The 27204-nt window shown below is 45.3% G+C and overlaps 21 non-coding genes across 21 annotated transcripts; all 21 read right to left on the bottom strand.

Moving 5' to 3' along the window:
• Nucleotides 1–14: 14 nt before the first annotated feature.
• Nucleotides 15–205, bottom strand: LOC141247229 (U2 spliceosomal RNA). The gene has a single exon (XR_012310713.1). It is a non-coding gene; the product is annotated as a U2 spliceosomal RNA (small nuclear RNA).
• A 1121-nt stretch (nucleotides 206–1326) lies between these two features.
• LOC141247230 (U2 spliceosomal RNA) lies at nucleotides 1327–1517 on the bottom strand. The gene has a single exon (XR_012310714.1). It is a non-coding gene; the product is annotated as a U2 spliceosomal RNA (small nuclear RNA).
• Nucleotides 1518–2634: 1117 nt separating this feature from the next.
• On the bottom strand, nucleotides 2635–2825 carry LOC141247231 (U2 spliceosomal RNA). The gene has a single exon (XR_012310715.1). It is a non-coding gene; the product is annotated as a U2 spliceosomal RNA (small nuclear RNA).
• Nucleotides 2826–3939: 1114 nt separating this feature from the next.
• LOC141247232 (U2 spliceosomal RNA) lies at nucleotides 3940–4130 on the bottom strand. Its single transcript, XR_012310716.1, has one exon. It is a non-coding gene; the product is annotated as a U2 spliceosomal RNA (small nuclear RNA).
• A 1121-nt stretch (nucleotides 4131–5251) lies between these two features.
• LOC141247233 (U2 spliceosomal RNA) lies at nucleotides 5252–5442 on the bottom strand. The gene has a single exon (XR_012310717.1). It is a non-coding gene; the product is annotated as a U2 spliceosomal RNA (small nuclear RNA).
• Nucleotides 5443–6559: 1117 nt separating this feature from the next.
• Nucleotides 6560–6750, bottom strand: LOC141247234 (U2 spliceosomal RNA). Its single transcript, XR_012310718.1, has one exon. It is a non-coding gene; the product is annotated as a U2 spliceosomal RNA (small nuclear RNA).
• A 1114-nt stretch (nucleotides 6751–7864) lies between these two features.
• On the bottom strand, nucleotides 7865–8055 carry LOC141247237 (U2 spliceosomal RNA). Its single transcript, XR_012310720.1, has one exon. It is a non-coding gene; the product is annotated as a U2 spliceosomal RNA (small nuclear RNA).
• Nucleotides 8056–9170: 1115 nt separating this feature from the next.
• On the bottom strand, nucleotides 9171–9361 carry LOC141247238 (U2 spliceosomal RNA). Its single transcript, XR_012310721.1, has one exon. It is a non-coding gene; the product is annotated as a U2 spliceosomal RNA (small nuclear RNA).
• A 1122-nt stretch (nucleotides 9362–10483) lies between these two features.
• LOC141247239 (U2 spliceosomal RNA) lies at nucleotides 10484–10674 on the bottom strand. The gene has a single exon (XR_012310722.1). It is a non-coding gene; the product is annotated as a U2 spliceosomal RNA (small nuclear RNA).
• Nucleotides 10675–11792: 1118 nt separating this feature from the next.
• On the bottom strand, nucleotides 11793–11983 carry LOC141247240 (U2 spliceosomal RNA). The gene has a single exon (XR_012310723.1). It is a non-coding gene; the product is annotated as a U2 spliceosomal RNA (small nuclear RNA).
• A 1122-nt stretch (nucleotides 11984–13105) lies between these two features.
• LOC141247241 (U2 spliceosomal RNA) lies at nucleotides 13106–13296 on the bottom strand. Its single transcript, XR_012310724.1, has one exon. It is a non-coding gene; the product is annotated as a U2 spliceosomal RNA (small nuclear RNA).
• A 1114-nt stretch (nucleotides 13297–14410) lies between these two features.
• LOC141247242 (U2 spliceosomal RNA) lies at nucleotides 14411–14601 on the bottom strand. Its single transcript, XR_012310725.1, has one exon. It is a non-coding gene; the product is annotated as a U2 spliceosomal RNA (small nuclear RNA).
• Nucleotides 14602–15727: 1126 nt separating this feature from the next.
• Nucleotides 15728–15918, bottom strand: LOC141247243 (U2 spliceosomal RNA). The gene has a single exon (XR_012310726.1). It is a non-coding gene; the product is annotated as a U2 spliceosomal RNA (small nuclear RNA).
• A 1126-nt stretch (nucleotides 15919–17044) lies between these two features.
• Nucleotides 17045–17235, bottom strand: LOC141247209 (U2 spliceosomal RNA). The gene has a single exon (XR_012310695.1). It is a non-coding gene; the product is annotated as a U2 spliceosomal RNA (small nuclear RNA).
• A 1124-nt stretch (nucleotides 17236–18359) lies between these two features.
• On the bottom strand, nucleotides 18360–18550 carry LOC141247244 (U2 spliceosomal RNA). The gene has a single exon (XR_012310727.1). It is a non-coding gene; the product is annotated as a U2 spliceosomal RNA (small nuclear RNA).
• A 1121-nt stretch (nucleotides 18551–19671) lies between these two features.
• LOC141247245 (U2 spliceosomal RNA) lies at nucleotides 19672–19862 on the bottom strand. Its single transcript, XR_012310728.1, has one exon. It is a non-coding gene; the product is annotated as a U2 spliceosomal RNA (small nuclear RNA).
• Nucleotides 19863–20984: 1122 nt separating this feature from the next.
• On the bottom strand, nucleotides 20985–21175 carry LOC141247246 (U2 spliceosomal RNA). Its single transcript, XR_012310729.1, has one exon. It is a non-coding gene; the product is annotated as a U2 spliceosomal RNA (small nuclear RNA).
• A 1121-nt stretch (nucleotides 21176–22296) lies between these two features.
• Nucleotides 22297–22487, bottom strand: LOC141247248 (U2 spliceosomal RNA). Its single transcript, XR_012310731.1, has one exon. It is a non-coding gene; the product is annotated as a U2 spliceosomal RNA (small nuclear RNA).
• Nucleotides 22488–23613: 1126 nt separating this feature from the next.
• Nucleotides 23614–23804, bottom strand: LOC141247215 (U2 spliceosomal RNA). Its single transcript, XR_012310701.1, has one exon. It is a non-coding gene; the product is annotated as a U2 spliceosomal RNA (small nuclear RNA).
• Nucleotides 23805–24924: 1120 nt separating this feature from the next.
• On the bottom strand, nucleotides 24925–25115 carry LOC141247210 (U2 spliceosomal RNA). Its single transcript, XR_012310696.1, has one exon. It is a non-coding gene; the product is annotated as a U2 spliceosomal RNA (small nuclear RNA).
• A 1123-nt stretch (nucleotides 25116–26238) lies between these two features.
• Nucleotides 26239–26429, bottom strand: LOC141247249 (U2 spliceosomal RNA). The gene has a single exon (XR_012310732.1). It is a non-coding gene; the product is annotated as a U2 spliceosomal RNA (small nuclear RNA).
• Between the last annotated feature and the right edge of the window lie 775 nt (nucleotides 26430–27204).

Below are 27204 nucleotides of genomic sequence, written 5' to 3' on the forward strand. Positions count from 1 at the left end.
AAACTGCATTAAAGAAGGGGTGCACCGGTCCTGGAGATACTGCAATACCAGGTCAATGCGTGGAGTGGACAGAGCAAGCTCTTTTTCCATCTCCCTGTTCTAAAAATCCATTTAATATATGGTCCCCAGATAGGGGACGTATCAGATATTAAACTGATAAGAACAGATACTACACTTGATCTTAGCCAAAAGGCCGAGAAGCGATAACCAGAATTGGTTTCCGACTACGGTGCCACCCAAGGATTCTGAAAAGTCCATTTGTGGAGATGGCCACCTGGACTCCCGCTAAGAAGACATGCTGTCAACCTCTAGATCCCTCACATGCCTGCACTTTTCGGCTTGCTGCTGCTGCAATCCACGCGTTTTAGATCTGCATAACTCCACCTCTTTTAGCACAGTACCCTCAACCCCCGGCTGTTCCCACCCGCCTCAACACCGTTGGAAGGGAGGAGAACTAATTAAGGCGGGGGGGGGGGTGGAACGAGCAGCTGTCTACCCTTAGCAGGAGGGTTGCTGATTAATTACCTCTCCTGCTGCTGCTGCTGCTGGCTGTCCAGCAGCAGACTGAAGGTGGCTGCTGCTGTGCGCAGGTATATAAAGGCTCAGAGCCTATTATGACACGCGCAGCCAGCGTTCCATTGCCACATTCCGTCTACTGCAGGCGGGATACCTGGATGGCTGAATGTCACTGAGAAGCTCACAGAGACCGCCATAAGCAACAGTTTAAAAGAATGCCACAGACTAATCAACCAAACTTTTTGGGTTGGTTTCTCTTTTATAGTCTGCAGGCATTAAATGAAAGAAGTCAGTGTTCCAGCAGAGGGAGACAACGTTTCAGAAAAGGCATTGTAGCAAACCAAAAAAGAAATTTTAAGCGCAGCAGAGTAACCAGCTCACATACCTGTTAGCTCAGGTGAGTTTAAAAGGCTGCTGTTGATAACAAGGGCATTTGCTAAATAGATGGTGTGTGTGCAACAATATACTGAAAGGTCAATTATATTGTGCAGCTTATCTCACCACCTGTAGTTATTTAGGTGAAAGCTCCAAAATGCTTGCCTAATATGTCTGTTTATCCAAAAGGAAGTATAGAGGGAGAGCTAGATAGATAGCATTGCATTACATTACATTACATGGCAATGCAATGCACAGTTGCTGAAGTTGAACCAAAATGAGCTTGTCATCTGGCTTCTGCAACTTTTAACATGAAAAATCCAATGAGGAGAAGAAAAGCAAAGCCAAAGAGTCCATCCCAAAATCCGACAAACAAGCAAAATGAACAAAAAGCATTGAATTCAATTCTTTCTGATTTTAGAAACTGCATTAAAGAAGGGGTGCACCGGTCCTGGAGATACTGCAATACCAGGTCAATGCGTGGAGTGGACAGAGCAAGCTCTTTTTCCATCTCCCTGTTCTAAAAATCCATTTAATATATGGTCCCCAGATAGGGGACGTATCAGATATTAAACTGATAAGAACAGATACTACACTTGATCTTAGCCAAAAGGCCGAGAAGCGATAACCAGAATTGGTTTCCGACTACGGTGCCACCCAAGGATTCTGAAAAGTCCATTTGTGGAGATGGCCACCTGGACTCCCGTTAAGAAGACATGCTGTCAACCTCTAGATCCCTCACATGCCTGCACTTTTCGGCTTGCTGCTGCTGCAATCCACGCGTTTTAGATCTGCATAACTCCACCTCTTTTAGCACAGTACCCTCAACCCCCGGCTGTTCCCACCCGCCTCAACACCGTTGGAAGGGAGGAGAACCAATTAAGGCGGGGGGGGGGTGGAACGAGCAGCTGTCTACCCTTAGCAGGAGGGTTGCTGATTAATTACCTCTCCTGCTGCTGCTGCTGGCTGTCCAGCAGCAGACTGAAGGTGGCTGCTGCTGTGCGCAGGTATATAAAGGCTCAGAGCCTATTATGACACGCGCAGCCAGCGTTCCATTGCCACATTCCGTCTACTGCAGGCGGGATACCTGGATGGCTGAATGTCACTGAGAAGCTCACAGAGACCGCCATAAGCAACAGTTTAAAAGAATGCCACAGACTAATCAACCAAACTTTTTGGGTTGGTTTCTCTTTTATAGTCTGCAGGCATTAAATGAAAGAAGTCAGTGTTCCAGCAGAGGGAGACAACGTTTCAGAAAAGGCATTGTAGCAAACCAAAAAAGAAATTTTAAGCGCAGCAGAGTAACCAGCTCACATACCTGTTAGCTCAGGTGAGTTTAAAAGGCTGCTGTTGATAACAAGGGCATTTGCTAAATAGATGGTGTGTGTGCAACAATATACTGAAAGGTCAATTATATTGTGCAGCTTATCTCACCACCTGTAGTTATTTAGGTGAAAGCTCCAAAATGCTTGCCTAATATGTCTGTTTATCCAAAAGGAAGTATAGAGGGAGAGCTAGATAGATAGCATTGCATTACATTACATTACATGGCAATGCAATGCACAGTTGCTGAAGTTGAACCAAAATGAGCTTGTCATCTGGCTTCTGCAACTTTTAACATGAAAAATCCAATGAGGAGAAGAAAAGCAAAGCCAAAGAGTCCATCCCAAAATCCGACAAACAAGCAAAATGAACAAAAAGCATTGAATTCAATTCTTTCTGATTTTAGAAACTGCATTAAAGAAGGGGTGCACCGGTCCTGGAGATACTGCAATACCAGGTCAATGCGTGGAGTGGACAGAGCAAGCTCTTTTTCCATCTCCCTGTTCTAAAAATCCATTTAATATATGGTCCCCAGATAGGGGACGTATCAGATATTAAACTGATAAGAACAGATACTACACTTGATCTTAGCCAAAAGGCCGAGAAGCGATAACCAGAATTGGTTTCCGACTACGGTGCCACCCAAGGATTCTGAAAAGTCCATTTGTGGAGATGGCCACCTGGACTCCCGTTAAGAAGACATGCTGTCAACCTCTAGATCCCTCACATGCCTGCACTTTTCGGCTTGCTGCTGCTGCAATCCACGCGTTTTAGATCTGCATAACTCCACCTCTTTTAGCACAGTACCCTCAACCCCCGGCTGTTCCCACCCGCCTCAACACCGTTGGAAGGGAGGAGAACCAATTAAGGCGGGGGGGGGGTGGAACGAGCAGCTGTCTACCCTTAGCAGGAGGGTTGCTGATTAATTACCTCTCCTGCTGCTGCTGGCTGTCCAGCAGCAGACTGAAGGTGGCTGCTGCTGTGCGCAGGTATATAAAGGCTCAGAGCCTATTATGACACGCGCAGCCAGCGTTCCATTGCCACATTCCGTCTACTGCAGGCGGGATACCTGGATGGCTGAATGTCACTGAGAAGCTCACAGAGACCGCCATAAGCAACAGTTTAAAAGAATGCCACAGACTAATCAACCAAACTTTTTGGGTTGGTTTCTCTTTTATAGTCTGCAGGCATTAAATGAAAGAAGTCAGTGTTCCAGCAGAGGGAGACAACGTTTCAGAAAAGGCATTGTAGCAAACCAAAAAAGAAATTTTAAGCGCAGCAGAGTAACCAGCTCACATACCTGTTAGCTCAGGTGAGTTTAAAAGGCTGCTGTTGATAACAAGGGCATTTGCTAAATAGATGGTGTGTGTGCAACAATATACTGAAAGGTCAATTATATTGTGCAGCTTATCTCACCACCTGTAGTTATTTAGGTGAAAGCTCCAAAATGCTTGCCTAATATGTCTGTTTATCCAAAAGGAAGTATAGAGGGAGAGCTAGATAGATAGCATTGCATTACATTACATTACATGGCAATGCAATGCACAGTTGCTGAAGTTGAACCAAAATGAGCTTGTCATCTGGCTTCTGCAACTTTTAACATGAAAAATCCAATGAGGAGAAGAAAAGCAAAGCCAAAGAGTCCATCCCAAAATCCGACAAACAAGCAAAATGAACAAAAAGCATTGAATTCAATTCTTTCTGATTTTAGAAACTGCATTAAAGAAGGGGTGCACCGGTCCTGGAGATACTGCAATACCAGGTCAATGCGTGGAGTGGACAGAGCAAGCTCTTTTTCCATCTCCCTGTTCTAAAAATCCATTTAATATATGGTCCCCAGATAGGGGACGTATCAGATATTAAACTGATAAGAACAGATACTACACTTGATCTTAGCCAAAAGGCCGAGAAGCGATAACCAGAATTGGTTTCCGACTACGGTGCCACCCAAGGATTCTGAAAAGTCCATTTGTGGAGATGGCCACCTGGACTCCCGTTAAGAAGACATGCTGTCAACCTCTAGATCCCTCACATGCCTGCACTTTTCGGCTTGCTGCTGCTGCAATCCACGCGTTTTAGATCTGCATAACTCCACCTCTTTTAGCACAGTACCCTCAACCCCCGGCTGTTCCCACCCACCTCAACACCGTTGGAAGGGAGGAGAACTAATTAAGGCGGGGGGGGGGGTGGAACGAGCAGCTGTCTACCCTTAGCAGGAGGGTTGCTGATTAATTACCTCTCCTGCTGCTGCTGCTGCTGGCTGTCCAGCAGCAGACTGAAGGTGGCTGCTGCTGTGCGCAGGTATATAAAGGCTCAGAGCCTATTATGACACGCGCAGCCAGCGTTCCATTGCCACATTCCGTCTACTGCAGGCGGGATACCTGGATGGCTGAATGTCACTGAGAAGCTCACAGAGACCGCCATAAGCAACAGTTTAAAAGAATGCCACAGACTAATCAACCAAACTTTTTGGGTTGGTTTCTCTTTTATAGTCTGCAGGCATTAAATGAAAGAAGTCAGTGTTCCAGCAGAGGGAGACAACGTTTCAGAAAAGGCATTGTAGCAAACCAAAAAAGAAATTTTAAGCGCAGCAGAGTAACCAGCTCACATACCTGTTAGCTCAGGTGAGTTTAAAAGGCTGCTGTTGATAACAAGGGCATTTGCTAAATAGATGGTGTGTGTGCAACAATATACTGAAAGGTCAATTATATTGTGCAGCTTATCTCACCACCTGTAGTTATTTAGGTGAAAGCTCCAAAATGCTTGCCTAATATGTCTGTTTATCCAAAAGGAAGTATAGAGGGAGAGCTAGATAGATAGCATTGCATTACATTACATTACATGGCAATGCAATGCACAGTTGCTGAAGTTGAACCAAAATGAGCTTGTCATCTGGCTTCTGCAACTTTTAACATGAAAAATCCAATGAGGAGAAGAAAAGCAAAGCCAAAGAGTCCATCCCAAAATCCGACAAACAAGCAAAATGAACAAAAAGCATTGAATTCAATTCTTTCTGATTTTAGAAACTGCATTAAAGAAGGGGTGCACCGGTCCTGGAGATACTGCAATACCAGGTCAATGCGTGGAGTGGACAGAGCAAGCTCTTTTTCCATCTCCCTGTTCTAAAAATCCATTTAATATATGGTCCCCAGATAGGGGACGTATCAGATATTAAACTGATAAGAACAGATACTACACTTGATCTTAGCCAAAAGGCCGAGAAGCGATAACCAGAATTGGTTTCCGACTACGGTGCCACCCAAGGATTCTGAAAAGTCCATTTGTGGAGATGGCCACCTGGACTCCCGTTAAGAAGACATGCTGTCAACCTCTAGATCCCTCACATGCCTGCACTTTTCGGCTTGCTGCTGCTGCAATCCACGCGTTTTAGATCTGCATAACTCCACCTCTTTTAGCACAGTACCCTCAACCCCCGGCTGTTCCCACCCGCCTCAACACCGTTGGAAGGGAGGAGAACCAATTAAGGCGGGGGGGGGGTGGAACGAGCAGCTGTCTACCCTTAGCAGGAGGGTTGCTGATTAATTACCTCTCCTGCTGCTGCTGCTGGCTGTCCAGCAGCAGACTGAAGGTGGCTGCTGCTGTGCGCAGGTATATAAAGGCTCAGAGCCTATTATGACACGCGCAGCCAGCGTTCCATTGCCACATTCCGTCTACTGCAGGCGGGATACCTGGATGGCTGAATGTCACTGAGAAGCTCACAGAGACCGCCATAAGCAACAGTTTAAAAGAATGCCACAGACTAATCAACCAAACTTTTTGGGTTGGTTTCTCTTTTATAGTCTGCAGGCATTAAATGAAAGAAGTCAGTGTTCCAGCAGAGGGAGACAACGTTTCAGAAAAGGCATTGTAGCAAACCAAAAAAGAAATTTTAAGCGCAGCAGAGTAACCAGCTCACATACCTGTTAGCTCAGGTGAGTTTAAAAGGCTGCTGTTGATAACAAGGGCATTTGCTAAATAGATGGTGTGTGTGCAACAATATACTGAAAGGTCAATTATATTGTGCAGCTTATCTCACCACCTGTAGTTATTTAGGTGAAAGCTCCAAAATGCTTGCCTAATATGTCTGTTTATCCAAAAGGAAGTATAGAGGGAGAGCTAGATAGATAGCATTGCATTACATTACATTACATGGCAATGCAATGCACAGTTGCTGAAGTTGAACCAAAATGAGCTTGTCATCTGGCTTCTGCAACTTTTAACATGAAAAATCCAATGAGGAGAAGAAAAGCAAAGCCAAAGAGTCCATCCCAAAATCCGACAAACAAGCAAAATGAACAAAAAGCATTGAATTCAATTCTTTCTGATTTTAGAAACTGCATTAAAGAAGGGGTGCACCGGTCCTGGAGATACTGCAATACCAGGTCAATGCGTGGAGTGGACAGAGCAAGCTCTTTTTCCATCTCCCTGTTCTAAAAATCCATTTAATATATGGTCCCCAGATAGGGGACGTATCAGATATTAAACTGATAAGAACAGATACTACACTTGATCTTAGCCAAAAGGCCGAGAAGCGATAACCAGAATTGGTTTCCGACTACGGTGCCACCCAAGGATTCTGAAAAGTCCATTTGTGGAGATGGCCACCTGGACTCCCGTTAAGAAGACATGCTGTCAACCTCTAGATCCCTCACATGCCTGCACTTTTCGGCTTGCTGCTGCTGCAATCCACGCGTTTTAGATCTGCATAACTCCACCTCTTTTAGCACAGTACCCTCAACCCCCGGCTGTTCCCACCCGCCTCAACACCGTTGGAAGGGAGGAGAACCAATTAAGGCGGGGGGGGGGTGGAACGAGCAGCTGTCTACCCTTAGCAGGAGGGTTGCTGATTAATTACCTCTCCTGCTGCTGCTGGCTGTCCAGCAGCAGACTGAAGGTGGCTGCTGCTGTGCGCAGGTATATAAAGGCTCAGAGCCTATTATGACACGCGCAGCCAGCGTTCCATTGCCACATTCCGTCTACTGCAGGCGGGATACCTGGATGGCTGAATGTCACTGAGAAGCTCACAGAGACCGCCATAAGCAACAGTTTAAAAGAATGCCACAGACTAATCAACCAAACTTTTTGGGTTGGTTTCTCTTTTATAGTCTGCAGGCATTAAATGAAAGAAGTCAGTGTTCCAGCAGAGGGAGACAACGTTTCAGAAAAGGCATTGTAGCAAACCAAAAAAGAAATTTTAAGCGCAGCAGAGTAACCAGCTCACATACCTGTTAGCTCAGGTGAGTTTAAAAGGCTGCTGTTGATAACAAGGGCATTTGCTAAATAGATGGTGTGTGTGCAACAATATACTGAAAGGTCAATTATATTGTGCAGCTTATCTCACCACCTGTAGTTATTTAGGTGAAAGCTCCAAAATGCTTGCCTAATATGTCTGTTTATCCAAAAGGAAGTATAGAGGGAGAGCTAGATAGATAGCATTGCATTACATTACATTACATGGCAATGCAATGCACAGTTGCTGAAGTTGAACCAAAATGAGCTTGTCATCTGGCTTCTGCAACTTTTAACATGAAAAATCCAATGAGGAGAAGAAAAGCAAAGCCAAAGAGTCCATCCCAAAATCCGACAAACAAGCAAAATGAACAAAAAGCATTGAATTCAATTCTTTCTGATTTTAGAAACTGCATTAAAGAAGGGGTGCACCGGTCCTGGAGATACTGCAATACCAGGTCAATGCGTGGAGTGGACAGAGCAAGCTCTTTTTCCATCTCCCTGTTCTAAAAATCCATTTAATATATGGTCCCCAGATAGGGGACGTATCAGATATTAAACTGATAAGAACAGATACTACACTTGATCTTAGCCAAAAGGCCGAGAAGCGATAACCAGAATTGGTTTCCGACTACGGTGCCACCCAAGGATTCTGAAAAGTCCATTTGTGGAGATGGCCACCTGGACTCCCGTTAAGAAGACATGCTGTCAACCTCTAGATCCCTCACATGCCTGCACTTTTCGGCTTGCTGCTGCTGCAATCCACGCGTTTTAGATCTGCATAACTCCACCTCTTTTAGCACAGTACCCTCAACCCCCGGCTGTTCCCACCCGCCTCAACACCGTTGGAAGGGAGGAGAACCAATTAAGGCGGGGGGGGGGGTGGAACGAGCAGCTGTCTACCCTTAGCAGGAGGGTTGCTGATTAATTACCTCTCCTGCTGCTGCTGGCTGTCCAGCAGCAGACTGAAGGTGGCTGCTGCTGTGCGCAGGTATATAAAGGCTCAGAGCCTATTATGACACGCGCAGCCAGCGTTCCATTGCCACATTCCGTCTACTGCAGGCGGGATACCTGGATGGCTGAATGTCACTGAGAAGCTCACAGAGACCGCCATAAGCAACAGTTTAAAAGAATGCCACAGACTGATCAACCAAACTTTTTGGGTTGGTTTCTCTTTTATAGTCTGCAGGCATTAAATGAAAGAAGTCAGTGTTCCAGCAGAGGGAGACAACGTTTCAGAAAAGGCATTGTAGCAAACCAAAAAAGAAATTTTAAGCGCAGCAGAGTAACCAGCTCACATACCTGTTAGCTCAGGTGAGTTTAAAAGGCTGCTGTTGATAACAAGGGCATTTGCTAAATAGATGGTGTGTGTGCAACAATATACTGAAAGGTCAATTATATTGTGCAGCTTATCTCACCACCTGTAGTTATTTAGGTGAAAGCTCCAAAATGCTTGCCTAATATGTCTGTTTATCCAAAAGGAAGTATAGAGGGAGAGCTAGATGGATAGCATTGCATTACATTACATTACATGGCAATGCAATGCACAGTTGCTGAAGTTGAACCAAAATGAGCTTGTCATCTGGCTTCTGCAACTTTTAACATGAAAAATCCAATGAGGAGAAGAAAAGCAAAGCCAAAGAGTCCATCCCAAAATCCGACAAACAAGCAAAATGAACAAAAAGCATTGAATTCAATTCTTTCTGATTTTAGAAACTGCATTAAAGAAGGGGTGCACCGGTCCTGGAGATACTGCAATACCAGGTCAATGCGTGGAGTGGACAGAGCAAGCTCTTTTTCCATCTCCCTGTTCTAAAAATCCATTTAATATATGGTCCCCAGATAGGGGACGTATCAGATATTAAACTGATAAGAACAGATACTACACTTGATCTTAGCCAAAAGGCCGAGAAGCGATAACAAGAATTGGTTTCCGACTACGGTGCCACCCAAGGATTCTGAAAAGTCCATTTGTGGAGATGGCCACCTGGACTCCCGTTAAGAAGACATGCTGTCAACCTCTAGATCCCTCACATGCCTGCACTTTTCGGCTTGCTGCTGCTGCAATCCACGCGTTTTAGATCTGCATAACTCCACCTCTTTTAGCACAGTACCCTCAACCCCCGGCTGTTCCCACCCGCCTCAACACCGTTGGAAGGGAGGAGAACCAATTAAGGCGGGGGGGGGGGGTGGAACGAGCAGCTGTCTACCCTTAGCAGGAGGGTTGCTGATTAATTACCTCTCCTGCTGCTGCTGCTGCTGGCTGTCCAGCAGCAGACTGAAGGTGGCTGCTGCTGTGCGCAGGTATATAAAGGCTCAGAGCCTATTATGACACGCGCAGCCAGCGTTCCATTGCCACATTCCGTCTACTGCAGGCGGGATACCTGGATGGCTGAATGTCACTGAGAAGCTCACAGAGACCGCCATAAGCAACAGTTTAAAAGAATGCCACAGACTAATCAACCAAACTTTTTGGGTTGGTTTCTCTTTTATAGTCTGCAGGCATTAAATGAAAGAAGTCAGTGTTCCAGCAGAGGGAGACAACGTTTCAGAAAAGGCATTGTAGCAAACCAAAAAAGAAATTTTAAGCGCAGCAGAGTAACCAGCTCACATACCTGTTAGCTCAGGTGAGTTTAAAAGGCTGCTGTTGATAACAAGGGCATTTGCTAAATAGATGGTGTGTGTGCAACAATATACTGAAAGGTCAATTATATTGTGCAGCTTATCTCACCACCTGTAGTTATTTAGGTGAAAGCTCCAAAATGCTTGCCTAATATGTCTGTTTATCCAAAAGGAAGTATAGAGGGAGAGCTAGATAGATAGCATTGCATTACATTACATTACATGGCAATGCAATGCACAGTTGCTGAAGTTGAACCAAAATGAGCTTGTCATCTGGCTTCTGCAACTTTTAACATGAAAAATCCAATGAGGAGAAGAAAAGCAAAGCCAAAGAGTCCATCCCAAAATCCGACAAACAAGCAAAATGAACAAAAAGCATTGAATTCAATTCTTTCTGATTTTAGAAACTGCATTAAAGAAGGGGTGCACCGGTCCTGGAGATACTGCAATACCAGGTCAATGCGTGGAGTGGACAGAGCAAGCTCTTTTTCCATCTCCCTGTTCTAAAAATCCATTTAATATATGGTCCCCAGATAGGGGACGTATCAGATATTAAACTGATAAGAACAGATACTACACTTGATCTTAGCCAAAAGGCCGAGAAGCGATAACCAGAATTGGTTTCCGACTACGGTGCCACCCAAGGATTCTGAAAAGTCCATTTGTGGAGATGGCCACCTGGACTCCCGTTAAGAAGACATGCTGTCAACCTCTAGATCCCTCACATGCCTGCACTTTTCGGCTTGCTGCTGCTGCAATCCACGCGTTTTAGATCTGCATAACTCCACCTCTTTTAGCACAGTACCCTCAACCCCCGGCTGTTCCCACCCGCCTCAACACCGTTGGAAGGGAGGAGAACTAATTAAGGCGGGGGGGGTGGAACGAGCAGCTGTCTACCCTTAGCAGGAGGGTTGCTGATTAATTACCTCTCCTGCTGCTGCTGCTGCTGGCTGTCCAGCAGCAGACTGAAGGTGGCTGCTGCTGTGCGCAGGTATATAAAGGCTCAGAGCCTATTATGACACGCGCAGCCAGCGTTCCATTGCCACATTCCGTCTACTGCAGGCGGGATACCTGGATGGCTGAATGTCACTGAGAAGCTCACAGAGACCGCCATAAGCAACAGTTTAAAAGAATGCCACAGACTAATCAACCAAACTTTTTGGGTTGGTTTCTCTTTTATAGTCTGCAGGCATTAAATGAAAGAAGTCAGTGTTCCAGCAGAGGGAGACAACGTTTCAGAAAAGGCATTGTAGCAAACCAAAAAAGAAATTTTAAGCGCAGCAGAGTAACCAGCTCACATACCTGTTAGCTCAGGTGAGTTTAAAAGGCTGCTGTTGATAACAAGGGCATTTGCTAAATAGATGGTCTGTGTGCAACAATATACTGAAAGGTCAATTATATTGTGCAGCTTATCTCACCACCTGTAGTTATTTAGGTGAAAGCTCCAAAATGCTTGCCTAATATGTCTGTTTATCCAAAAGGAAGTATAGAGGGAGAGCTAGATAGATAGCATTGCATTACATTACATTACATGGCAATGCAATGCACAGTTGCTGAAGTTGAACCAAAATGAGCTTGTCATCTGGCTTCTGCAACTTTTAACATGAAAAATCCAATGAGGAGAAGAAAAGCAAAGCCAAAGAGTCCATCCCAAAATCCGACAAACAAGCAAAATGAACAAAAAGCATTGAATTCAATTCTTTCTGATTTTAGAAACTGCATTAAAGAAGGGGTGCACCGGTCCTGGAGATACTGCAATACCAGGTCAATGCGTGGAGTGGACAGAGCAAGCTCTTTTTCCATCTCCCTGTTCTAAAAATCCATTTAATATATGGTCCCCAGATAGGGGACGTATCAGATATTAAACTGATAAGAACAGATACTACACTTGATCTTAGCCAAAAGGCCGAGAAGCGATAACCAGAATTGGTTTCCGACTACGGTGCCACCCAAGGATTCTGAAAAGTCCATTTGTGGAGATGGCCACCTGGACTCCCGTTAAGAAGACATGCTGTCAACCTCTAGATCCCTCACATGCCTGCACTTTTCGGCTTGCTGCTGCTGCAATCCACGCGTTTTAGATCTGCATAACTCCACCTCTTTTAGCACAGTACCCTCAACCCCCGGCTGTTCCCACCCGCCTCAACACCGTTGGAAGGGAGGAGAACCAATTAAGGCGGGGGGGGGGGGTGGAACGAGCAGCTGTCTACCCTTAGCAGGAGGGTTGCTGATTAATTACCTCTCCTGCTGCTGCTGCTGCTGGCTGTCCAGCAGCAGACTGAAGGTGGCTGCTGCTGTGCGCAGGTATATAAAGGCTCAGAGCCTATTATGACACGCGCAGCCAGCGTTCCATTGCCACATTCCGTCTACTGCAGGCGGGATACCTGGATGGCTGAATGTCACTGAGAAGCTCACAGAGACCGCCATAAGCAACAGTTTAAAAGAATGCCACAGACTAATCAACCAAACTTTTTGGGTTGGTTTCTCTTTTATAGTCTGCAGGCATTAAATGAAAGAAGTCAGTGTTCCAGCAGAGGGAGACAACGTTTCAGAAAAGGCATTGTAGCAAACCAAAAAAGAAATTTTAAGCGCAGCAGAGTAACCAGCTCACATACCTGTTAGCTCAGGTGAGTTTAAAAGGCTGCTGTTGATAACAAGGGCATTTGCTAAATAGATGGTGTGTGTGCAACAATATACTGAAAGGTCAATTATATTGTGCAGCTTATCTCACCACCTGTAGTTATTTAGGTGAAAGCTCCAAAATGCTTGCCTAATATGTCTGTTTATCCAAAAGGAAGTATAGAGGGAGAGCTAGATAGATAGCATTGCATTACATTACATTACATGGCAATGCAATGCACAGTTGCTGAAGTTGAACCAAAATGAGCTTGTCATCTGGCTTCTGCAACTTTTAACATGAAAAATCCAATGAGGAGAAGAAAAGCAAAGCCAAAGAGTCCATCCCAAAATCCGACAAACAAGCAAAATGAACAAAAAGCATTGAATTCAATTCTTTCTGATTTTAGAAACTGCATTAAAGAAGGGGTGCACCGGTCCTGGAGATACTGCAATACCAGGTCAATGCGTGGAGTGGACAGAGCAAGCTCTTTTTCCATCTCCCTGTTCTAAAAATCCATTTAATATATGGTCCCCAGATAGGGGACGTATCAGATATTAAACTGATAAGAACAGATACTACACTTGATCTTAGCCAAAAGGCCGAGAAGCGATAACCAGAATTGGTTTCCGACTACGGTGCCACCCAAGGATTCTGAAAAGTCCATTTGTGGAGATGGCCACCTGGACTCCCGTTAAGAAGACATGCTGTCAACCTCTAGATCCCTCACATGCCTGCACTTTTCGGCTTGCTGCTGCTGCAATCCACGCGTTTTAGATCTGCATAACTCCACCTCTTTTAGCACAGTACCCTCAACCCCCGGCTGTTCCCACCCGCCTCAACACCGTTGGAAGGGAGGAGAACCAATTAAGGCGGGGGGGGGGTGGAACGAGCAGCTGTCTACCCTTAGCAGGAGGGTTGCTGATTAATTACCTCTCCTGCAGCTGCTGGCTGTCCAGCAGCAGACTGAAGGTGGCTGCTGCTGTGCGCAGGTATATAAAGGCTCAGAGCCTATTATGACACGCGCAGCCAGCGTTCCATTGCCACATTCCGTCTACTGCAGGCGGGATACCTGGATGGCTGAATGTCACTGAGAAGCTCACAGAGACCGCCATAAGCAACAGTTTAAAAGAATGCCACAGACTAATCAACCAAACTTTTTGGGTTGGTTTCTCTTTTATAGTCTGCAGGCATTAAATGAAAGAAGTCAGTGTTCCAGCAGAGGGAGACAACGTTTCAGAAAAGGCATTGTAGCAAACCAAAAAAGAAATTTTAAGCGCAGCAGAGTAACCAGCTCACATACCTGTTAGCTCAGGTGAGTTTAAAAGGCTGCTGTTGATAACAAGGGCATTTGCTAAATAGATGGTGTGTGTGCAACAATATACTGAAAGTTCAATTATATTGTGCAGCTTATCTCACCACCTGTAGTTATTTAGGTGAAAGCTCCAAAATGCTTGCCTAATATGTCTGTTTATCCAAAAGGAAGTATAGAGGGAGAGCTAGATAGATAGCATTGCATTACATTACATTACATGGCAATGCAATGCACAGTTGCTGAAGTTGAACCAAAATGAGCTTGTCATCTGGCTTCTGCAACTTTTAACATGAAAAATCCAATGAGGAGAAGAAAAGCAAAGCCAAAGAGTCCATCCCAAAATCCGACAAACAAGCAAAATGAACAAAAAGCATTGAATTCAATTCTTTCTGATTTTAGAAACTGCATTAAAGAAGGGGTGCACCGGTCCTGGAGATACTGCAATACCAGGTCAATGCGTGGAGTGGACAGAGCAAGCTCTTTTTCCATCTCCCTGTTCTAAAAATCCATTTAATATATGGTCCCCAGATAGGGGACGTATCAGATATTAAACTGATAAGAACAGATACTACACTTGATCTTAGCCAAAAGGCCGAGAAGCGATAACCAGAATTGGTTTCCGACTACGGTGCCACCCAAGGATTCTGAAAAGTCCATTTGTGGAGATGGCCACCTGGACTCCCGTTAAGAAGACATGCTGTCAACCTCTAGATCCCTCACATGCCTGCACTTTTCGGCTTGCTGCTGCTGCAATCCACGCGTTTTAGATCTGCATAACTCCACCTCTTTTAGCACAGTACCCTCAACCCCCGGCTGTTCCCACCCGCCTCAACACCGTTGGAAGGGAGGAGAACCAATTAAGGCGGGGTGGGGGGGGGGGTGGAACGAGCAGCTGTCTACCCTTAGCAGGAGGGTTGCTGATTAATTACCTCTCCTGCTGCTGCTGCTGCTGGCTGTCCAGCAGCAGACTGAAGGTGGCTGCTGCTGTGCGCAGGTATATAAAGGCTCAGAGCCTATTATGACACGCGCAGCCAGCGTTCCATTGCCACATTCCGTCTACTGCAGGCGGGATACCTGGATGGCTGAATGTCACTGAGAAGCTCACAGAGACCGCCATAAGCAACAGTTTAAAAGAATGCCACAGACTAATCAACCAAACTTTTTGGGTTGGTTTCTCTTTTATAGTCTGCAGGCATTAAATGAAAGAAGTCAGTGTTCCAGCAGAGGGAGACAACGTTTCAGAAAAGGCATTGTAGCAAACCAAAAAAGAAATTTTAAGCGCAGCAGAGTAACCAGCTCACATACCTGTTAGCTCAGGTGAGTTTAAAAGGCTGCTGTTGATAACAAGGGCATTTGCTAAATAGATGGTGTGTGTGCAACAATATACTGAAAGGTCAATTATATTGTGCAGCTTATCTCACCACCTGTAGTTATTTAGGTGAAAGCTCCAAAATGCTTGCCTAATATGTCTGTTTATCCAAAAGGAAGTATAGAGGGAGAGCTAGATAGATAGCATTGCATTACATTACATTACATGGCAATGCAATGCACAGTTGCTGAAGTTGAACCAAAATGAGCTTGTCATCTGGCTTCTGCAACTTTTAACATGAAAAATCCAATGAGGAGAAGAAAAGCAAAGCCAAAGAGTCCATCCCAAAATCCGACAAACAAGCAAAATGAACAAAAAGCATTGAATTCAATTCTTTCTGATTTTAGAAACTGCATTAAAGAAGGGGTGCACCGGTCCTGGAGATACTGCAATACCAGGTCAATGCGTGGAGTGGACAGAGCAAGCTCTTTTTCCATCTCCCTGTTCTAAAAATCCATTTAATATATGGTCCCCAGATAGGGGACGTATCAGATATTAAACTGATAAGAACAGATACTACACTTGATCTTAGCCAAAAGGCCGAGAAGCGATAACCAGAATTGGTTTCCGACTACGGTGCCACCCAAGGATTCTGAAAAGTCCATTTGTGGAGATGGCCACCTGGACTCCCGTTAAGAAGACATGCTGTCAACCTCTAGATCCCTCACATGCCTGCACTTTTCGGCTTGCTGCTGCTGCAATCCACGCGTTTTAGATCTGCATAACTCCACCTCTTTTAGCACAGTACCCTCAACCCCCGGCTGTTCCCACCCGCCTCAACACCGTTGGAAGGGAGGAGAACCAATTAAGGCGGGGTGGGGGGGGGGGTGGAACGAGCAGCTGTCTACCCTTAGCAGGAGGGTTGCTGATTAATTACCTCTCCTGCTGCTGCTGCTGCTGGCTGTCCAGCAGCAGACTGAAGGTGGCTGCTGCTGTGCGCAGGTATATAAAGGCTCAGAGCCTATTATGACACGCGCAGCCAGCGTTCCATTGCCACATTCCGTCTACTGCAGGCGGGATACCTGGATGGCTGAATGTCACTGAGAAGCTCACAGAGACCGCCATAAGCAACAGTTTAAAAGAATGCCACAGACTAATCAACCAAACTTTTTGGGTTGGTTTCTCTTTTATAGTCTGCAGGCATTAAATGAAAGAAGTCAGTGTTCCAGCAGAGGGAGACAACGTTTCAGAAAAGGCATTGTAGCAAACCAAAAAAGAAATTTTAAGCGCAGCAGAGTAACCAGCTCACATACCTGTTAGCTCAGGTGAGTTTAAAAGGCTGCTGTTGATAACAAGGGCATTTGCTAAATAGATGGTGTGTGTGCAACAATATACTGAAAGGTCAATTATATTGTGCAGCTTATCTCACCACCTGTAGTTATTTAGGTGAAAGCTCCAAAATGCTTGCCTAATATGTCTGTTTATCCAAAAGGAAGTATAGAGGGAGAGCTAGATAGATAGCATTGCATTACATTACATTACATGGCAATGCAATGCACAGTTGCTGAAGTTGAACCAAAATGAGCTTGTCATCTGGCTTCTGCTACTTTTAACTTGAAAAATCCAATGAGGAGAAGAAAAGCAAAGCCAAAGAGTCCATCCCAAAATCCGACAAACAAGCAAAATGAACAAAAAGCATTGAATTCAATTCTTTCTGATTTTAGAAACTGCATTAAAGAAGGGGTGCACCGGTCCTGGAGATACTGCAATACCAGGTCAATGCGTGGAGTGGACAGAGCAAGCTCTTTTTCCATCTCCCTGCTCTAAAAATCCATTTAATATATGGTCCCCAGATAGGGGACGTATCAGATATTAAACTGATAAGAACAGATACTACACTTGATCTTAGCCAAAAGGCCGAGAAGCGATAACCAGAATTGGTTTCCGACTACGGTGCCACCCAAGGATTCTGAAAAGTCCATTTGTGGAGATGGCCACCTGGACTCCCGTTAAGAAGACATGCTGTCAACCTCTAGATCCCTCACATGCCTGCACTTTTCGGCTTGCTGCTGCTGCAATCCACGCGTTTTAGATCTGCATAACTCCACCTCTTTTAGCACAGTACCCTCAACCCCCGGCTGTTCCCACCCGCCTCAACACCGTTGGAAGGGAGGAGAACCAATTAAGGCGGGGTGGGGGGGGGTGGAACGAGCAGCTGTCTACCCTTAGCAGGAGGGTTGCTGATTAATTACCTCTCCTGCTGCTGCTGCTGCTGGCTGTCCAGCAGCAGACTGAAGGTGGCTGCTGCTGTGCGCAGGTATATAAAGGCTCAGAGCCTATTATGACACGCGCAGCCAGCGTTCCATTGCCACATTCCGTCTACTGCAGGCGGGATACCTGGATGGCTGAATGTCACTGAGAAGCTCACAGAGACCGCCATAAGCAACAGTTTAAAAGAATGCCACAGACTAATCAACCAAACTTTTTGGGTTGGTTTCTCTTTTATAGTCTGCAGGCATTAAATGAAAGAAGTCAGTGTTCCAGCAGAGGGAGACAACGTTTCAGAAAAGGCATTGTAGCAAACCAAAAAAGAAATTTTAAGCGCAGCAGAGTAACCAGCTCACATACCTGTTAGCTCAGGTGAGTTTAAAAGGCTGCTGTTGATAACAAGGGCATTTGCTAAATAGATGGTGTGTGTGCAACAATATACTGAAAGGTCAATTATATTGTGCAGCTTATCTCACCACCTGTAGTTATTTAGGTGAAAGCTCCAAAATGCTTGCCTAATATGTCTGTTTATCCAAAAGGAAGTATAGAGGGAGAGCTAGATAGATAGCATTGCATTACATTACATTACATGGCAATGCAATGCACAGTTGCTGAAGTTGAACCAAAATGAGCTTGTCATCTGGCTTCTGCAACTTTTAACATGAAAAATCCAATGAGGAGAAGAAAAGCAAAGCCAAAGAGTCCATCCCAAAATCCGACAAACAAGCAAAATGAACAAAAAGCATTGAATTCAATTCTTTCTGATTTTAGAAACTGCATTAAAGAAGGGGTGCACCGGTCCTGGAGATACTGCAATACCAGGTCAATGCGTGGAGTGGACAGAGCAAGCTCTTTTTCCATCTCCCTGTTCTAAAAATCCATTTAATATATGGTCCCCAGATAGGGGACGTATCAGATATTAAACTGATAAGAACAGATACTACACTTGATCTTAGCCAAAAGGCCGAGAAGCGATAACCAGAATTGGTTTCCGACTACGGTGCCACCCAAGGATTCTGAAAAGTCCATTTGTGGAGATGGCCACCTGGACTCCCGTTAAGAAGACATGCTGTCAACCTCTAGATCCCTCACATGCCTGCACTTTTCGGCTTGCTGCTGCTGCAATCCACGCGTTTTAGATCTGCATAACTCCACCTCTTTTAGCACAGTACCCTCAACCCCCGGCTGTTCCCACCCGCCTCAACACCGTTGGAAGGGAGGAGAACCAATTAAGGCGGGGGGGGGGGTGGAACGAGCAGCTGTCTACCCTTAGCAGGAGGGTTGCTGATTAATTACCTCTCCTGCTGCTGCTGCTGCTGGCTGTCCAGCAGCAGACTGAAGGTGGCTGCTGCTGTGCGCAGGTATATAAAGGCTCAGAGCCTATTATGACACGCGCAGCCAGCGTTCCATTGCCACATTCCGTCTACTGCAGGCGGGATACCTGGATGGCTGAATGTCACTGAGAAGCTCACAGAGACCGCCATAAGCAACAGTTTAAAAGAATGCCACAGACTAATCAACCAAACTTTTTGGGTTGGTTTCTCTTTTATAGTCTGCAGGCATTAAATGAAAGAAGTCAGTGTTCCAGCAGAGGGAGACAACGTTTCAGAAAAGGCATTGTAGCAAACCAAAAAAGAAATTTTAAGCGCAGCAGAGTAACCAGCTCACATACCTGTTAGCTCAGGTAAGTTTAAAAGGCTGCTGTTGATAACAAGGGCATTTGCTAAATAGATGGTGTGTGTGCAACAATATACTGAAAGGTCAATTATATTGTGCAGCTTATCTCACCACCTGTAGTTATTTAGGTGAAAGCTCCAAAATGCTTGCCTAATATGTCTGTTTATCCAAAAGGAAGTATAGAGGGAGAGCTAGATAGATAGCATTGCATTACATTACATTACATGGCAATGCAATGCACAGTTGCTGAAGTTGAACCAAAATGAGCTTGTCATCTGGCTTCTGCAACTTTTAACATGAAAAATCCAATGAGGAGAAGAAAAGCAAAGCCAAAGAGTCCATCCCAAAATCCGACAAACAAGCAAAATGAACAAAAAGCATTGAATTCAATTCTTTCTGATTTTAGAAACTGCATTAAAGAAGGGGTGCACCGGTCCTGGAGATACTGCAATACCAGGTCAATGCGTGGAGTGGACAGAGCAAGCTCTTTTTCCATCTCCCTGTTCTAAAAATCCATTTAATATATGGTCCCCAGATAGGGGACGTATCAGATATTAAACTGATAAGAACAGATACTACACTTGATCTTAGCCAAAAGGCCGAGAAGCGATAACCAGAATTGGTTTCCGACTACGGTGCCACCCAAGGATTCTGAAAAGTCCATTTGTGGAGATGGCCACCTGGACTCCCGTTAAGAAGACATGCTGTCAACCTCTAGATCCCTCACATGCCTGCACTTTTCGGCTTGCTGCTGCTGCAATCCACGCGTTTTAGATCTGCATAACTCCACCTCTTTTAGCACAGTACCCTCAACCCCCGGCTGTTCCCACCCGCCTCAACACCGTTGGAAGGGAGGAGAACCAATTAAGGCGGGGGGGGGGGGTGGAACGAGCAGCTGTCTACCCTTAGCAGGAGGGTTGCTGATTAATTACCTCTCCTGCTGCTGCTGCTGCTGGCTGTCCAGCAGCAGACTGAAGGTGGCTGCTGCTGTGCGCAGGTATATAAAGGCTCAGAGCCTATTATGACACGCGCAGCCAGCGTTCCATTGCCACATTCCGTCTACTGCAGGCGGGATACCTGGATGGCTGAATGTCACTGAGAAGCTCACAGAGACCGCCATAAGCAACAGTTTAAAAGAATGCCACAGACTAATCAACCAAACTTTTTGGGTTGGTTTCTCTTTTATAGTCTGCAGGCATTAAATGAAAGAAGTCAGTGTTCCAGCAGAGGGAGACAACATTTCAGAAAAGGCATTGTAGCAAACCAAAAAAGAAATTTTAAGCGCAGCAGAGTAACCAGCTCACATACCTGTTAGCTCAGGTGAGTTTAAAAGGCTGCTGTTGATAACAAGGGCATTTGCTAAATAGATGGTGTGTGTGCAACAATATACTGAAAGGTCAATTATATTGTGCAGCTTATCTCACCACCTGTAGTTATTTAGGTGAAAGCTCCAAAATGCTTGCCTAATATGTCTGTTTATCCAAAAGGAAGTATAGAGGGAGAGCTAGATAGATAGCATTGCATTACATTACATTACATGGCAATGCAATGCACAGTTGCTGAAGTTGAACCAAAATGAGCTTGTCATCTGGCTTCTGCAACTTTTAACATGAAAAATCCAATGAGGAGAAGAAAAGCAAAGCCAAAGAGTCCATCCCAAAATCCGACAAACAAGCAAAATGAACAAAAAGCATTGAATTCAATTCTTTCTGATTTTAGAAACTGCATTAAAGAAGGGGTGCACCGGTCCTGGAGATACTGCAATACCAGGTCAATGCGTGGAGTGGACAGAGCAAGCTCTTTTTCCATCTCCCTGTTCTAAAAATCCATTTAATATATGGTCCCCAGATAGGGGACGTATCAGATATTAAACTGATAAGAACAGATACTACACTTGATCTTAGCCAAAAGGCCGAGAAGCGATAACCAGAATTGGTTTCCGACTACGGTGCCACCCAAGGATTCTGAAAAGTCAATTTGTGGAGATGGCCACCTGGACTCCCGTTAAGAAGACATGCTGTCAACCTCTAGATCCCTCACATGCCTGCACTTTTCGGCTTGCTGCTGCTGCAATCCACGCGTTTTAGATCTGCATAACTCCACCTCTTTTAGCACAGTACCCTCAACCCCCGGCTGTTCCCACCCGCCTCAACACCGTTGGAAGGGAGGAGAACCAATTAAGGCGGGGGGGGGGGTGGAACGAGCAGCTGTCTACCCTTAGCAGGAGAGTTGCTGATTAATTACCTCTCCTGCTGCTGCTGCTGCTGGCTGTCCAGCAGCAGACTGAAGGTGGCTGCTGCTGTGCGCAGGTATATAAAGGCTCAGAGCCTATTATGACACGCGCAGCCAGCGTTCCATTGCCACATTCCGTCTACTGCAGGCGGGATACCTGGATGGCTGAATGTCACTGAGAAGCTCACAGAGACCGCCATAAGCAACAGTTTAAAAGAATGCCACAGACTAATCAACCAAACTTTTTGGGTTGGTTTCTCTTTTATAGTCTGCAGGCATTAAATGAAAGAAGTCAGTGTTCCAGCAGAGGGAGACAACGTTTCAGAAAAGGCATTGTAGCAAACCAAAAAAGAAATTTTAAGCGCAGCAGAGTAACCAGCTCACATACCTGTTAGCTCAGGTGAGTTTAAAAGGCTGCTGTTGATAACAAGGGCATTTGCTAAATAGATGGTGTGTGTGCAACAATATACTGAAAGGTCAATTATATTGTGCAGCTTATCTCACCACCTGTAGTTATTTAGGTGAAAGCTCCAAAATGCTTGCCTAATATGTCTGTTTATCCAAAAGGAAGTATAGAGGGAGAGCTAGATAGATAGCATTGCATTACATTACATTACATGGCAATGCAATGCACAGTTGCTGAAGTTGAACCAAAATGAGCTTGTCATCTGGCTTCTGCAACTTTTAACATGAAAAATCCAATGAGGAGAAGAAAAGCAAAGCCAAAGAGTCCATCCCAAAATCCGACAAACAAGCAAAATGAACAAAAAGCATTGAATTCAATTCTTTCTGATTTTAGAAACTGCATTAAAGAAGGGGTGCACCGGTCCTGGAGATACTGCAATACCAGGTCAATGCGTGGAGTGGACAGAGCAAGCTCTTTTTCCATCTCCCTGTTCTAAAAATCCATTTAATATATGGTCCCCAGATAGGGGACGTATCAGATATTAAACTGATAAGAACAGATACTACACTTGATCTTAGCCAAAAGGCCGAGAAGCGATAACCAGAATTGGTTTCCGACTACGGTGCCACCCAAGGATTCTGAAAAGTCCATTTGTGGAGATGGCCACCTGGACTCCCGTTAAGAAGACATGCTGTCAACCTCTAGATCCCTCACATGCCTGCACTTTTCGGCTTGCTGCTGCTGCAATCCACGCGTTTTAGATCTGCATAACTCCACCTCTTTTAGCACAGTACCCTCAACCCCCGGCTGTTCCCACCCGCCTCAACACCGTTGGAAGGGAGGAGAACCAATTAAGGCGGGGTGGGGGGGGGGGTGGAACGAGCAGCTGTCTACCCTTAGCAGGAGGGTTGCTGATTAATTACCTCTCCTGCTGCTGCTGCTGCTGGCTGTCCAGCAGCAGACTGAAGGTGGCTGCTGCTGTGCGCAGGTATATAAAGGCTCAGAGCCTATTATGACACGCGCAGCCAGCGTTCCATTGCCACATTCCGTCTACTGCAGGCGGGATACCTGGATGGCTGAATGTCACTGAGAAGCTCACAGAGACCGCCATAAGCAACAGTTTAAAAGAATGCCACAGACTAATCAACCAAACTTTTTGGGTTGGTTTCTCTTTTATAGTCTGCAGGCATTAAATGAAAGAAGTCAGTGTTCCAGCAGAGGGAGACAACGTTTCAGAAAAGGCATTGTAGCAAACCAAAAAAGAAATTTTAAGCGCAGCAGAGTAACCAGCTCACATACCTGTTAGCTCAGGTGAGTTTAAAAGGCTGCTGTTGATAACAAGGGCATTTGCTAAATAGATGGTGTGTGTGCAACAATATACTGAAAGGTCAATTATATTGTGCAGCTTATCTCACCACCTGTAGTTATTTAGGTGAAAGCTCCAAAATGCTTGCCTAATATGTCTGTTTATCCAAAAGGAAGTATAGAGGGAGAGCTAGATAGATAGCATTGCATTACATTACATTACATGGCAATGCAATGCACAGTTGCTGAAGTTGAACCAAAATGAGCTTGTCATCTGGCTTCTGCTACTTTTAACTTGAAAAATCCAATGAGGAGAAGAAAAGCAAAGCCAAAGAGTCCATCCCAAAATCCGACAAACAAGCAAAATGAACAAAAAGCATTGAATTCAATTCTTTCTGATTTTAGAAACTGCATTAAAGAAGGGGTGCACCGGTCCTGGAGATACTGCAATACCAGGTCAATGCGTGGAGTGGACAGAGCAAGCTCTTTTTCCATCTCCCTGCTCTAAAAATCCATTTAATATATGGTCCCCAGAAAGGGGACGTATCAGATATTAAACTGATAAGAACAGATACTACACTTGATCTTAGCCAAAAGGCCGAGAAGCGATAACCAGAATTGGTTTCCGACTACGGTGCCACCCAAGGATTCTGAAAAGTCCATTTGTGGAGATGGCCACCTGGACTCCCGTTAAGAAGACATGCTGTCAACCTCTAGATCCCTCACATGCCTGCACTTTTCGGCTTGCTGCTGCTGCAATCCACGCGTTTTAGATCTGCATAACTCCACCTCTTTTAGCACAGTACCCTCAACCCCCGGCTGTTCCCACCCGCCTCAACACCGTTGGAAGGGAGGAGAACCAATTAAGGTGGGGGGGGGGTGGAACGAGCAGCTGTCTACCCTTAGCAGGAGAGTTGCTGATTAATTACCTCTCCTGCTGCTGCTGCTGCTGGCTGTCCAGCAGCAGACTGAAGGTGGCTGCTGCTGTGCGCAGGTATATAAAGGCTCAGAGCCTATTATGACACGCGCAGCCAGCGTTCCATTGCCACATTCCGTCTACTGCAGGCGGGATACCTGGATGGCTGAATGTCACTGAGAAGCTCACAGAGACCGCCATAAGCAACAGTTTAAAAGAATGCCACAGACTAATCAACCAAACTTTTTGGGTTGGTTTCTCTTTTATAGTCTGCAGGCATTAAATGAAAGAAGTCAGTGTTCCAGCAGAGGGAGACAACGTTTCAGAAAAGGCATTGTAGCAAACCAAAAAAGAAATTTTAAGCGCAGCAGAGTAACCAGCTCACATACCTGTTAGCTCAGGTGAGTTTAAAAGGCTGCTGTTGATAACAAGGGCATTTGCTAAATAGATGGTGTGTGTGCAACAATATACTGAAAGGTCAATTATATTGTGCAGCTTATCTCACCACCTGTAGTTATTTAGGTGAAAGCTCCAAAATGCTTGCCTAATATGTCTGTTTATCCAAAAGGAAGTATAGAGGGAGAGCTAGATAGATAGCATTGCATTACATTACATTACATGGCAATGCAATGCACAGTTGCTGAAGTTGAACCAAAATGAGCTTGTCATCTGGCTTCTGCTACTTTTAACTTGAAAAATCCAATGAGGAGAAGAAAAGCAAAGCCAAAGAGTCCATCCCAAAATCCGACAAACAAGCAAAATGAACAAAAAGCATTGAATTCAATTCTTTCTGATTTTAGAAACTGCATTAAAGAAGGGGTGCACCGGTCCTGGAGATACTGCAATACCAGGTCAATGCGTGGAGTGGACAGAGCAAGCTCTTTTTCCATCTCCCTGCTCTAAAAATCCATTTAATATATGGTCCCCAGATAGGGGACGTATCAGATATTAAACTGATAAGAACAGATACTACACTTGATCTTAGCCAAAAGGCCGAGAAGCGATAACCAGAATTGGTTTCCGACTACGGTGCCACCCAAGGATTCTGAAAAGTCCATTTGTGGAGATGGCCACCTGGACTCCCGTTAAGAAGACATGCTGTCAACCTCTAGATCCCTCACATGCCTGCACTTTTCGGCTTGCTGCTGCTGCAATCCACGCGTTTTAGATCTGCATAACTCCACCTCTTTTAGCACAGTACCCTCAACCCCCGGCTGTTCCCACCCGCCTCAACACCGTTGGAAGGGAGGAGAACCAATTAAGGCGGGGTGGGGGGGGTGGAACGAGCAGCTGTCTACCCTTAGCAGGAGGGTTGCTGATTAATTACCTCTCCTGCTGCTGCTGCTGCTGGCTGTCCAGCAGCAGACTGAAGGTGGCTGCTGCTGTGCGCAGGTATATAAAGGCTCAGAGCCTATTATGACACGCGCAGCCAGCGTTCCATTGCCACATTCCGTCTACTGCAGGCGGGATACCTGGATGGCTGAATGTCACTGAGAAGCTCACAGAGACCGCCATAAGCAACAGTTTAAAAGAATGCCACAGACTAATCAACCAAACTTTTTGGGTTGGTTTCTCTTTTATAGTCTGCAGGCATTAAATGAAAGAAGTCAGTGTTCCAGCAGAGGGAGACAACGTTTCAGAAAAGGCATTGTAGCAAACCAAAAAAGAAATTTTAAGCGCAGCAGAGTAACCAGCTCACAAACCTGTTAGCTCAGGTAAGTTTAAAAGGCTGCTGTTGATAACAAGGGCATTTGCTAAATAGATGGTGTGTGTGCAACAATATACTGAAAGGTCAATTATATTGTGCAGCTTATCTCACCACCTGTAGTTATTTAGGTGAAAGCTCCAAAATGCTTGCCTAATATGTCTGTTTATCCAAAAGGAAGTATAGAGGGAGAGCTAGATAGATAGCATTGCATTACATTACATTACATGGCAATGCAATGCACAGTTGCTGAAGTTGAACCAAAATGAGCTTGTCATCTGGCTTCTGCAACTTTTAACATGAAAAATCCAATGAGGAGAAGAAAAGCAAAGCCAAAGAGTCCATCCCAAAATCCGACAAACAAGCAAAATGAACAAAAAGCATTGAATTCAATTCTTTCTGATTTTAGAAACTGCATTAAAGAAGGGGTGCACCGGTCCTGGAGATACTGCAATACCAGGTCAATGCGTGGAGTGGACAGAGCAAGCTCTTTTTCCATCTCCCTGTTCTAAAAATCCATTTAATATATGGTCCCCAGATAGGGGACGTATCAGATATTAAACTGATAAGAACAGATACTACACTTGATCTTAGCCAAAAGGCCGAGAAGCGATAACCAGAATTGGTTTCCGACTACGGTGCCACCCAAGGATTCTGAAAAGTCCATTTGTGGAGATGGCCACCTGGACTCCCGTTAAGAAGACATGCTGTCAACCTCTAGATCCCTCACATGCCTGCACTTTTCGACTTGCTGCTGCTGCAATCCACGCGTTTTAGATCTGCATAACTCCACCTCTTTTAGCACAGTACCCTCAACCCCCGGCTGTTCCCACCCGCCTCAACACCGTTGGAAGGGAGGAGAACCAATTAAGGCGGGGGGGGGGGGGTGGAACGAGCAGCTGTCTACCCTTAGCAGGAGGGTTGCTGATTAATTACCTCTCCTGCTGCTGCTGCTGCTGGCTGTCCAGCAGCAGACTGAAGGTGGCTGCTGCTGTGCGCAGGTATATAAAGGCTCAGAGCCTATTATGACACGCGCAGCCAGCGTTTCATTGCCACATTCCGTCTACTGCAGGCGGGATACCTGGATGGCTGAATGTCACTGAGAAGCTCACAGAGACCGCCATAAGCAACAGTTTAAAAGAATGCCACAGACTAATCAACCAAACTTTTTGGGTTGGTTTCTCTTTTATAGTCTGCAGGCATTAAATGAAAGAAGTCAGTGTTCCAGCAGAGGGAGACAACATTTCAGAAAAGGCATTGTAGCAAACCAAAAAAGAAATTTTAAGCGCAGCAGAGTAACCAGCTCACATACCTGTTAGCTCAGGTGAGTTTAAAAGGCTGCTGTTGATAACAAGGGCATTTGCTAAATAGATGGTGTGTGTGCAACAA

Source organism: Phyllobates terribilis, unplaced genomic scaffold, assembly GCF_046119375.1.
Source record: "Phyllobates terribilis strain yellow unplaced genomic scaffold, ASM4611937v1 Scaffold_2849__1_contigs__length_102677, whole genome shotgun sequence".
NCBI classification, from domain to species: Eukaryota; Metazoa; Chordata; class Amphibia; order Anura; family Dendrobatidae; genus Phyllobates; species Phyllobates terribilis.